This window comes from Pseudopodoces humilis, chromosome 18 (genome assembly GCF_049639895.1).
Source record: "Pseudopodoces humilis isolate 2021_Gansu_Grassland_sample_001 chromosome 18, ASM4963989v1, whole genome shotgun sequence".
Taxonomy (NCBI): Eukaryota; Metazoa; Chordata; class Aves; order Passeriformes; family Paridae; genus Pseudopodoces; species Pseudopodoces humilis.
The window spans coordinates 5,283,178-5,296,131 of record NC_142217.1 but is presented as its reverse complement, the minus strand read 5'-3'; the positions used below and the strand labels follow the sequence as shown (position 1 = coordinate 5,296,131).

The following is a 12,954-nucleotide window of genomic DNA, read 5'->3' as shown; positions in this document are numbered from 1 at the left end:
ATGTTAACTCATCAAGGCTGGGCTTTTTCATTTTTTTTTTTACCCTTGTTCTGACTAATGCTCAAATAAAGGTCTAAACTAAAACCCTTTTTCTTGATAAACACCCTGGATATTTTTTCAGAATTGTCTGTGAAGGCTTTAAGAGGTTTATCTCTAGCACCTCGTCTCTTCACAAAAAAAACAAGATGGCCAAAATGAGACTGTCTAAGAAAAGAGAGCTCTCAGATGGATTTTTGCCTGGGACATGAAAATGAACACCTACATTTTCAATAGCCAAGACTTAATTTTTTAAAGCGAAGTCCTGGGCCCCAGAGAAGTAGTGAGGGTAAAATGCTGCTCTTCAGTACTTGCTCCTGAAAGCACAAGTGAGAAATTCCTGGGGTATCCTGCAGGATCAGCTCCCTGGGGCTTCCACAAGGCTAAACACAACAACCTGTGGCTGTTACACATGAGTGCCCAGCACAGAAAATCTAATCTATTAAAGGCATACATGAATGGAATATGCTGAAGGGAGAACAGGGGGAATCAAGACTCATATTTCATAGATATGTATCTTTAATTAAATTTTGCTCAGTTTATTTACTGCTGTGGATATATATAACAGCATTAGGTTACTCCAAACTTTTGTTAACTCAGTAAGTCTACAGGCAATGACTTCCACAGTTGGTGAAAAATATATCTGCCCTTAACTACACCCTAATAGTATTTGTGATGCTCAGTTAATATTGGCTGTTAAAGATCTTTAAGCTAAAGTTGCTCTATAAATCAGTCTGCAAAATGTGGAGTAGTTATCATGGTTAGTTCACTTAATGTATGAATTCTCAGTCATAATGTCGTCTTTTAAAAAGTTTCTGTAGTATAACCAAATAAACTCTCCAAAATAAATAAACAAAAGGAAAACAATCTCTGAAACACTTGTTCTAACTAACTTATACAATGATTTTCATGAAAGACTCTGTATATTTGTGTGTCTGGTATAAAGCAGTTGGAAAATAACGTGGTTTTCTCTTTGAAATCGGAACTCACTTTTACAAAGCAACCTAAGCTGCACAGGACTTGCTAAATGGCTCCTCTTTAATACTGGGAATAAATTCCATTACTTGGGAATAAATTCCATTACTCTTAAAATGAGGTAATGAGAGAAAACATCAATACATAATAAGTTAACCACAAAAAATACATGGGATTTTTATGCAATAAAATATATGGTCTTTGTTTGCTGTCCTCTTAAAAGTAACCTAAACCTACTTTATCCACACCTTTAGCAAAATATCCACATACACTGCTGCCCTGCTGCCTATGATAATCCTGGCAATTTCTAGATGTCAACAAGAGTAGGATTTCACACTTATTAGATGGTAGAAGCTCATGATCAGAATGCAACTGCAATAATATAAATCTGGAATTCAGGGTAAACAAAGTGTTTTTAAGGAAATTGTCGAGCCACTACAGCTTTTCCATGGATTCTGGTAAAAATGACATTAATGCTTCCTGCTTATTTTAGCAAGGAGAAAAAAACAAAAACAAACAAACAAACAAAAAAAAAAACAGACAAAAAACAACTGGAATATAAATATAAACAAAAATATCTCCGGTGATTTTTTTTCATGTGTCATTAATTTTGTAAGGCTCCAGAGCAGCGAGGCAAGAGGACAGAGTGAAAAGGCAGCAATGAAACAACTCCCTCGCGACGCCTGCCTCACAACACTCAGCAGCACTATTAGCACTATCCATCTCGCCCAGGAGCAATAAACTCACATTTTTTGGAATGCCCACATTATGCCAGAATAATATAAAAATAGATGATGAAGCAAAAATGAGCTAGATTTAGCCCCGGTGTCCTGCAGTAAGTGTCATAATTGCACAGCCAGCTCATTACAGAAAGCCAGTCCCCTGAGCCTCCCCTGTCCCAGTTAAGCGACTGTAATAGAAAGCAGCTGTATGAGGACATCAGGTCAGCACAATCATTAGCCCTGAAAATTGCATCCCCATCCCTCCCGTGCGGCAGGCAGGCGTGCACACAGCAGCAGCCTCCCAAACACCAGGTCAGGCGGGCTGATGAACCTCACCCAGGAACTCCATTAGCGCTGACCCGCGGCTCGTGGCTCCCAGCAGCCCTCACCTCTGCAAACTTCCAGTGCTTTAATGAATTTGGGCTGCTGCTCCATGCCCTGGGCTCCCAGCCCTGGGGCAGAGCCCGTGCCAGGGACACCCCTGCACTATCGGCTTCCTCAGGCTCGGGGACTGGGTAATGCCAGAGCTGAGACATCTCCCAGCTCTGCCAGGTCATGGTGATCCCTTGGAGTGGTGGCCTGGAACAGAGGCCAGACAAGATTAAGAGAATAAAGTGGGTATTTATTAAAGGCCTCCAATAGGAACACCTTGGGCAGTCAGGAGCCTCCCAGAGGCTGCACCCAAGATGGAAAATGGTCACCAGCTTTTCCATACAATTATGAATTTGGTCCATTTATATCAGGGGTTAATCCTCCAATTACAGCTTCAGGTAATGAAGCCATTTACCCCCAGTTTTCCTCCCTGAACTCACTTTTATTTTTACTTTTCAGGGCCTGAGTCAGGTGTCCTTGAGTTTCAGGCCTAGAGAGGAATTGTTTTATCTGACTAAAACAGGAGAAGAGCAGCTGGCAGCCCATGGAGTTTAGAGTTAAACACTAAAGCAGCACAGGATCTGAAAAATAGAAATGCTAAATCCTAAGGCATCAAAGGGAAAGTGATGCTGCCAGCAGCCATCACCATCAACAGGAGGAGCAGGACATCCTACCCCCATAAAATCTCATCTGCTGTTTGTTAACCACTTAGATAACTCAAACAGGACAGGATGTCTCATAGGGAGTTATTTTGGTGCCATAGGGTTAGCACCTCCCAAGTGACAATAAATATCTTGTAAATAATAAATGTCCATTTAAAGGGACATCTGACAAGGTAAGCTGGATTTCTGACTGACAGCCACCCCCTTTACAACCATGAAAGCCACACCAAACTTTCACAAAGTAGAAATCTTCCGTGTGTTTTCCTGGAAATGTGTGGAGTTTCTCCCATGAGTAGGGATGCCTACTCCAAGGTTACTACCCTGGGGTTAAATGAAGGAATCTGTACATCATCATAACTTTGGTGATAAGTTACATTCAAATCCTAATCAATGCCATTTCTTTTGCCAGCTTTAATATCAGTACCTTGATATCATGCACTTCTTTATGATGTTAAAATCAACTATATTTTTTTTAGTTTCATGCAGCACAGGAAGTAATTCTGATTTAGATCTTCCATCCGTTATCTTTTGTCTGTTCATTTGTCTTAATAAATAATTAATTTTTATACAAATATATCTGATTTGCCATCGTTAGAGCTTGTGGAACAAAGCAATTCAATTATACCTCTATAACTACCTTAAGTTTAAACTGTTGCCAAACCCGAGGCTAAGGAAGGATTTACTTTCATTTAAAGCCCTTTCTGGGAAGGAGTTGAAATGCACAAAGGGGTTGTTCTTTCTGCCCCAGTACTTGGAGCAGCTCGGAGACCCCCACGTGTGTGAGGAGCAGCTCTTGCAGGAACTGGGCAGCGAGACTGGCCAGAGTGGTGGCCCAAGGTGCTTCAGCCCCCACCAGCCACCCCCAGGGCCAGTAGCCATGGGCAAGAGTGGCCTCTCAGCCCTCCCAGCTCTGAGCAGCAGAGATCCCCTCCCAGGTAAATCCTTGTAAGAACAGGAGATGGGAAGAGCAGCTGCACCATCACACACTCCAGGCCTCAGGGGCTGTTTGGAGCTGGCTGTGGCTCTGAGGGACAGCAATGGGGGCAGCACAAAGGGCGGGCCAGGCCCTGAAGTGGCAGCACAGGCACTGCTCTGCTGTCCCCAGCTGCCAGGGGCTCAAAGTCTGGCCTGGTACACACACGAATTCCCATATCCCAGGGGCACACGTTCCTCCTCCGTCATTTCTCCACCTGCGCCCTGAGGCCGTGAGGCACAGAAATGAAGATGGAGCCCTTTGCCGGCCTTACCGTGTGTTCTGATCAAAATGCAGCCAGTGAAGTCAGCCAAGGTCCTCCCAGGTCTGGCTGCTCATTCCCACCTTTCCCAGGGATGAGTGTCCTGGTGGAACAAGTGTGTCCACAGCCCCTGGGCAGAGCAAGGCCCTGCCTTCATGGTCCTCTTGAGTTTTGGTCACAAAAGCAACATCCCCTCCATCAATGTCAAAGACTAAACAAGTCTGACTGTATGCTGATGTTCTTCAAATTGTTTCTACCAGCACTAGTTCTGGCTGGTTTGTTTTGGGGAAATTAATGATGATACAGCAAGGTCGTGGTACCTCTGCTGTAGCGAACAGATGCTGACACATTAATGCCACGGGCCTGTGCTGCACGAGGCCAGAGCTGCTCCTGGCTGTCACTGCTGAGCAAAACCAGCCTCACCAAGCAGCCCAGTCTAAATAACTCAGTCTAAAAGGCAAACATTTGAAGAGAAGAGCTCCTGCACTTTCCGAAGCCATCGCTCTGTATAATCCTCATCAAAACACGCCACTTTTCTTTTTTTAAAAAATCAACCCAAAGCCAGCAGAACAATAAAAAACCAAATCTTTTTCCCACTCAGCAGCACAGTTTTCAATGCCATTTGTAAGCTGCCTATTTATCCCTGACATTCACAGCTTGAGTGTATCTCCAGTTCAGTCACTCTCTTACACCAGGGTAGAAATAATCAAGTATTTTTTCCATCTTTTTGCTGGGAGGATGCAGAGCTGAGAGTGCATATCCATAGCTCTGTTAACCTGGTGTGAGATTCTCGTGGTACACTGCACAGGAGGAAGGCACCATCATTCCCAAATATTCCAGTCAGCAGGGAAAGCAGCAGCCTCATGACTGGGAGGGAGCCGAACTGGGGTAGTTTGATATCTAAAATAAAATAAACACTTTTTTCTTAATAACCTCATAGCAGCAACACATTTAAAGCATTAAAAAAGAGAATAAATAAGCAGGATGAGGGCAGGGAGATACTTCACTGAGATAAAGCAATGCACAGCCCCTTTACCTGTGGGGAAGTTTAAGATTTGTGGTCAGTATTGTTAAGTTTTAACTATCTAATGTACTTCCTTCAAAGGAATTTTATTATATTTGGGGGCTATTACTGCAAAATGAATTACACAAAAGGCATCAGTGCCCTAAGAGTTAGCTACATAAGTGCCATGTGTCAGAAAATTCAGAATTTTGAGTCATATTTTAAAATATGGAACTTCTGACAACACGACAGCCACTGTAGCTGTAAATGAATAGCAATTCTTCCATCACCCCGGCCCCAAACAGGGGACTTAACATCAGCACAGCTTGAAAGTCCATTTAAACTGTGACAGGGCTGTAAAAAGCCCTTAACAGAAGCATTTCCTAAGAGAGTCTCATCTGTTTCTAAGCTACAGCTGTTGTTCATTCAGGACTGATAGGCATACAAAATAAGAGATGGATCACTCAGTCTCAAACGCAGGTGTAAGCTATTCAAATCCTTCACTCCTGATTTCTCATCATTAGTAGGGTTATACCTGTCTCCTGGCTGTGTTTCATGCTGCAGAGCTCCATCCCTGTGAGCAGGGACAGAGAGATTTGAAATGTCCCCTACGCATCCTCCCCCAGCACAGTGGCACTCCCAGCAGTGCTGCAGGAGCCACCCTCACACCCTCCTGACCATCACCCAGAGCTCACTGGCACACCACTTATTAGAATTCCTCACATTTATGAATATGAAAAGAGTCTTAATCCTTGGAGTGAAAGATCACAGCAAGAGATGCTTATCATTTTCATGGGCAGGAAGAAAATAGTGCAATGAATTATGTAAAATACTTTAAATATGGGCACTACTGAAAGCCTTAAATTAGGAAGCAGAACCTGTCAATAAGCAACACCTCTTCAGTAGAGGATCCTCTGACATTAAAAGGCATGGTTAAAAAGCAGGATAACGTACAGATAATTTCTGCACATTCCAGAATTTAAATCTAAGCAATGTAATAAAATGTAGTAACAAGTGGTGTCCCTCAAGGGTCCTGTAGAAATAGCTCTGTCTTTTGGAATCTTCCCTGTGCAAAAAATATATTCAAAAATAAATCAGCTTTTCTTTAAGCTCTCTACTCCAGGACTTATGTACAGTGAATGATTAAAAATAATCAAGAAGTCCATGCAAATGCTTTCCAATTACAATGTACCCCTTAAACACTCTTAATCAGAAGGCTCTAATACTAAACCAGGACTTGTTGAAAACCCCTTTCAAAGCAGATGAAAGCTTATGAACCTTGAGCCAGGTCCTTCTGCTTAGACCAAGGGAATGTTACAGGGTTCCATCATTCAAGATGATAAACCAGAAAAAAAACCACCAACAACAAAGATTCTGAGAGAGAGTTCATGTCAATATAAAATAAAAGTAAATTCAGTTTCACTTGAAGGAGATTTTAGTGGAAGTTGCTGTTTTGAAATAAAAAGAGCACAAAAAGCATCACTGAAGCCCCACATAATGCACCAGATTAGAGCTGGTGTGTGTCAGGAGCACACAGCTGTGCACTGCTCTGGAAGCACGGCGTGCTTTGCACCGGATGGAACTTCTGTGCTCCATTCCAGGCTGGCTCCATCCCACACCCTGCAATTTCTTTAGTTCTAAGGGGGTTCTGACTGCTTTAAATGAGAGAGAAGTTTACAGGTAACGTTTCAGGAGCAGCCAAAACATTAACCCTGTATATGAGAGCAGCCCAGGCTGAGGCCCCCGGTCCAACACAAACAGCTCCTCAGACTGGTGATGTTCAGCACAAGCCTTGGCATCACAGGCAATTCCTCCTCCAGCAGTTACTAAGAAACAAACCACGCAAGAGTTCTGCTTTTCACTTTTGTGCCTCTGAATAATCATCACCATTATTGCACAGGCTAACAAAGTGAGGCTGTCACCTGCAGAGTGATTTCCCTGCCTGCAGGCTGTTTGTCCCCTCAGCAGGGCCCAGCTCTCAGATCTCCCCAGGAGCCCCAAGCCCAGAGCCAGGCTCAGGGAAGGAACCCTTGCCTAGAAGGGGAGGGGGCACAGGGGACAAGCAGCTCCCCAGGCTGCCAAAGCTGCCATTACCTGCTAGAGGGAAACTGCAGCTCAAACACTGCTCTGAATCTTGTTCTGGAAGTTTAGACAGCCAGGCAAATCTAGAAATCACAGGAAAAAGCCAACTCCTCTGCAGCCCCAGCTGTGTGGGGAGCTGTGAAGGGCAGGGCTGGCATGGGATGAATCCTGTGTGGAAGTTCTGCAGCACTAAATGCTGCTCTGACATGTCAGGGGTGTGTTTGTGTTAGCACCACTGCTCTGTGATTGCTCTAAACCCACTTGTCTCTATCCACCAGCCTTCCCATCAGTCCATACTGTTAATTTTTTATTTCTCAATCAAGAATTCATGGAGGTTAGTGTGACATTGCTGCAAATACCCTCGCAGCCTAGTAACTGTAAATAATGGATACCACTCCAGAAATACCAACCAGCCTCTCGTCGTTTTGGGCACTTAAATCGTGCCTGCCCAAACTCACCTGCCAGCAAACAAACGGGCTCCTCTCTGCACTGCAGCAAATCCCTCAGTCTCAGGAAAATTAAATGTGTCATTGAAATGGCTGTAGTTTTGGTAAGTGCACACAGACATTTAACTGTGACAGCGCTCACAAAGATGCACTGAGTGCAACCATCTCCTTTCCCTTCAGAAAGCGTATTGCAAAATGCTAACAAATCTTCAGAAGCTCCGGTGAATTTTAACACAGTTATTGCATTTCAGACCACACTGCAGTAAACTGCACCTCCCTCTTTACATTTCTGCCAATTTCTGGCATTTATTTAAAAATTCTATAATGATCAGCTACTACTGAGGGCCTATTTGCGCCTCCCATTTTCCATTTAACCTCAATGATTGCAGCCTCCTTTATTTCCTTCTGTGTTGAAAAGTACTTTTACAGCATTACCAACACATTTGTTAGATTTCTCCTAATTAATTTTCCATGAACATTTCAGCATAAAAAAGAAAAAAATCTCACATTTCTGCATGAAAAATGAATTATATTTTCTCCATTTCCTTAGAAATTTACATTCTGGGCTCATCTGTGCCACATATTCTTTATGGATAATGAGCAAGGCGTCCTCACTTAGCTGTCACTGAGGCAGTGAAATGTTTACAGTGTGCACTTTGGAGATTCTGGCAGCTTAGATTCCAAGAATATTTCTTATTCATGACAATAAGCTCTGTCCTAAATTTCTCTTGCACATGAACAGGAAAAGATTGATCTGAAGAATCCTTGAACTTTGCTGACCTGCAGTAATGCTGTTTGAAGAAAGGTTGCTTCAGACACTTCACGCTCATGATCTGTTTCATATGATGTGACAAAGATTCTTTTCTGCCCTCAGCATCCCACAGAACTACTTGGGAAACTGAAAATATCCACTAATGGAGAGACAAATATCTTCATTATGAAGCTTACAAACAGAGTACACATTGGATAACTTTGGAGCCTGTTCTCTAACCGTATTTGTTCTGTAACAGTTTGGGGACAGATTATTGCCAGGCAAAAGAAAACTCATGCATGAATCTCATGCCAGTTCTGTGCAGGAGATTTCACTCAACTCATGGAAAATCTCTCTCTCTTTAATTACCTCTCTGAAGCCATTCTTCAGCCAAGCCATGAGAGTATGCCTGTTGTAAAGATTATGTTAAGATTTCATTTCTGTGCTCAGGTCCAGTCACAGGCTCACAATGACACACTTAAGCCTCTGGGCTTTATTGAACCAGGGCCTGGAAAAAAAACATCTTTTATGCTTTGTTCTTAGAAAACCTCATATAGTTTGAATAAATCTTTGAAATGTAACCAAAAGAATCTCACACGAGATTGTCTTTCATTGAAGTCATAACATCCAATTCATGTAGATACAGTTGGAAGGTTATTGCTGTCAAGTTTTGAACTTGGGCTATGAAAGACATAAAAGGTGACAGATTTCCTCCCCAGAAAGGAGAACAGAGCCTTCTCAAACCTCTCCTTCCTCAGCCCAGCTCCTGCACCAATCTGAGCCTACTCAAACCTGCTGGGGTTGTTTTCTGTTATCAATCAAATTTCCAAGTGTAATTATTAACACAGTCTTTAATTAAATGAATCCATTCCTTTGGATACATTCTAAAGAAAAGGCAGTTATTGAACGTTAACAATTCAAACACTTCAAGTGCCTTTTTCACTTCTGACTTGGAAAATCTGGATTAATTCTCAAAGGTCTTTCATACAGTTACTAACTCTAATGGAATTTTTAAAACATATTTAAACCTGTGTTTTCCATATATTACTCTAAAATGTTAATCAGTTCATCAGGAGTAATTGAATTTTGCAGGATGAGGCAACTTCTGCCATTCCAGCAGTGCTGGTGCCATGGCTTTTCTGACATTGCTTGTATTATTTCCCCTAGTAAACTATATAAAAAAAAAGAAAAAAAAATATATTATTGTTGCATAAAATGCTGGTACAGTGGGTGGAACAGCAACCCTAAGCCTCTTCTTACATAGAGAAACATCTCAATCTAAACAGTGCTGTTTTCAGAAAAGTTGTTTTCACACCAATTATCCTGTGACTCAGTAACATCTTGATAATAAATGAAATAATGTAAAAGTATTTATTGCCAATAACGGAGGCCCCCTCAGCCTTTTTAAATCTTCATATTAACTTGTCAGAGGTGAATCTCTCAGATCTGAACTGGCAGCTGTGAATACACAAACAGTATTTCAGTATTCTCTGCAATGTCACTGGCTTTGTTCTTTGGCACACTGGATAGTGACTGGAAAAGTTCTTTCAGAGTTACATGGTGAGAGGGGCAGAGCAAAAAGGAGTTCTGCACTCTGTGCCAGCCTCGAGATTTCTGGAGGATCAATGCAATACACCTAAGCAGCTGCAGAATAAAAAAAAAAAAAGTTTTTATGTAAGCAAGGGGAAACTGTATTTCTTTTTGTAAACCCAATGGTCTCCAGCCTCCTGTGGAACTCTAAATTATAACTTTGATAATTATAGCAACAGTCAGGAGATAAATTATTATAACAAATCTTGATACAATAGCATCAGATGCTCAGAAGTCTGGTAAGGGCCCTGACAGAGATGCTAAAATCAAAGCCAGCAAGAAACCAGCAGGAGCTCCAGTCAAGCTAAAAAGGTTATTCAAGGCAATCAATTACCATCTCTAGTCTTAGGTTTTGAGATATGTGTTCTCTATTTGCAAAAAAACCCAGAGATACATCTATCTTGAATCCTTGTGAAGAAAGCAAGGAGTCCATTTTTCCACCTAAGTCCAAAATCAAAAGGAAAAATATATGTTGCAATTCTAAGTTTAATTTGGAGTGACTGATCCAGAGTTCAACCTGTGCAACAGAGCTTGGAGCTCTCTATGTATCCTTTCAATTAATATTTCTATGTGTTAGTCCTGAATTTTTCTTTATTCCTGTGAGTCTTTGAGACTCCAGACTTTTCAATTCCACTCCAAATGGAAACTCACTGTTGATGATGTGCAAAAATCAAGTCACAGGTAACAGAGCTACAACTTGAGGCACACTTAAAGCAAAAATTGGGCTTTAATTAATATTAAAAACTTGGGGCAAAATTAATGGTCATCCCTAGACATGACAAGGGATAGCACAGGAGGTGAGACATCCTCTGCATTCTGGTGACCAAGAATTTTCTGTAGAGAAGTGTGGGATAAAAGTTCTGCAAGAAGCTGATTCAATTGGAATTCTGTCTGCATTTAGAGCCTAATACAAATTCCAGTTTTTTAGTTAAAAAAAAAACAAAACCCATCCCTCTCTACCTAGGAGGTTTGAAAGATGTATTTCCTGGAAAGTATTACACAATTAAGTTATTTTTACTTCTGTGTACACTACAGAAAACCAATTGTCGGAGAAACACTTCACATTTTTCTCTACAGTTGTTTTTCTGTTCAAAGAGAATTGAAAATAATTAAAACATTTTCCTTAATTTCCCCACTGGAAAGGATACTAGGAAAGTCTGACTAGCAGAAAACATGTATTATTGATTTTTTTTATATCCTTACTTGTAAAGAGAGATATTCTATTTCTCCTTTCAAGGAGAGGATCCCTGATAGCCATTATCCTGTTGCTGGAAAGGGAGGAAGCTGTCTCTTCCCCTATTATTCCCCTCTTCTCACACTTCACGTGTTACTTGCCAGTGGAAATCATGAAAGAAGGCTCATAATAAAGGAATGAAAAAAATCAGAAAACTTTCATTATTACCAAGATAATGTCTATCTAAATAATGCTAACAGACTTAATTCCAAATGCAAATGGAGAAAAAAAAAATGTTAATTTAGAAGAATGAAGTGACAGAAAAAGAAATTATCTTAATTGTGCTTATCAGAAAACTTCCCTATTGTAATTGTGAGTTAAATATTGTGGGCATAAGCTTTGATTGCCTGAACAATTTCATTGATTACATATTAATTTGTCTTGAAACACAAACCTGCTTGAATTCAACTTCTCGCTTTTTTTACACCATCCAAAGCAAAACTACAGATTATTCAAGGTCCCACCTTGCCCCATCCCCAAAAGGACTCAACCGCCTCCCCTAGAGGTGTGTTACTTGTTTGCCTCTCTCAAAGCCAGTTTTATTTCACATAACCAATTTAGAGAGCGGTCAGATCATCCCCGACCAACTGCAGAGCAAGAGGAGAGCCAGCTGGTGACTGAGCTGGAGCCAGGAATTATTTTACCCACATGGGTCACCATTAGCATCGGTCCTGGAGCCACAGCGACCTCACGGTTTGCTCAGCACTCTGGCCCGAGATAACTGAATGTGTGTGAGGAGGGAAATCAGCTCCAGCAACTCAGCACAGCACCTGGAGCCATCAGGAAAGTTACACACTGCCCTGAACAGCTCAGACAGTGAAGAGTCAAAGTGCTTTTCTCTGCCATCAGCCCTGTAAGAGCTTTCCGCTTAATGCTGTGGAATTATCTTCTTTCTGTCTGTGCATTCCCACCATTTGCAGCAGTTGCACTTGCATATCAATGAGTTGTCACACAGCTCTCGTAATTACTGTGCAGAGGTGCCTGTGCTATCTCCTCCATGCTTTCTGTTTCTCTCCACTAATCTCTCCTGCCTGTGCAAGGAGAGGCTGCCCAGAGCTCGGGATGAAGGAGTAAACCTGCAAACAGAGATGCTCTAACACATTTTACACCGGCCTTTTGCAAGAACAGCTTCTGTCCATGTGCCCAGGTGCTCTGTGCCGTGTGCCTGGCCTGGGGAGCCTGTGCAGCCCTGCCCTGCCCATGGGCAGCCCTGGCACAGGCTGGAGCGAGCAGGGCAGAGGCTCCAGCACACCCTGCAAGCTGTGCCTGGGCACGGCTGCCACCACAGCCTGCTCACACACAAGCCGAGGTCGCAAACAGCTCCAGCAGCCCAATTTCGGTTTCCTTCCATGCTTGTCTGAGATGTCATTTGGGGAAATTCACATATTTTCATGCATTTGCTTTCCACAGACTGGCTGGGAAATAAGGAAATTATATGCTCTAGGAGCTGTTGGTGCCTGTCACATTGTTTTGGTCAGGGTTGCTCTGTTTGAATCGCTCTGAATTTTCAATCATCTACCAGTGACTTAGTAGTGACCCCAGAAAGAAGTTTTGAGGGATAAACACGGGAAATGAGCTGTACCTGCCTCACCTTACACTGTGTATCAACACACAGCATACCACATGTGGATTTATAACTCAAGAGGAATAAACAACAGCGTAGCATCAAAATGCAACTGCTATCTGAAACAGATTCATATAAAGGTCACTTTCCACCAGAAGTAAATAACATTCAGTTTGGGGGAAATCACTGTAGGTGAAGGGGAAAGAAATGCACTGTTTGATTTGGGGAGAAATTGGTTAGACAGAAGGTGATTCAAAATATAATCAAAAAATAATTAGAAAA

At 42.0% G+C, this 12,954-nt stretch overlaps 1 long non-coding RNA gene across 1 annotated transcript; it reads right to left on the bottom strand.

Moving 5' to 3' along the window:
• Positions 1-4,460: 4,460 nt before the first annotated feature.
• On the bottom strand, positions 4,461-5,298 carry LOC148182915 (uncharacterized). The gene is made up of 2 exons (XR_015774125.1): positions 5,039-5,298; positions 4,461-4,902 (listed from the first exon to the last, which is right to left on the bottom strand). It is a non-coding gene; the product is annotated as an uncharacterized LOC148182915 (long non-coding RNA).
• Positions 5,299-12,954: the final 7,656 nt, after the last annotated feature.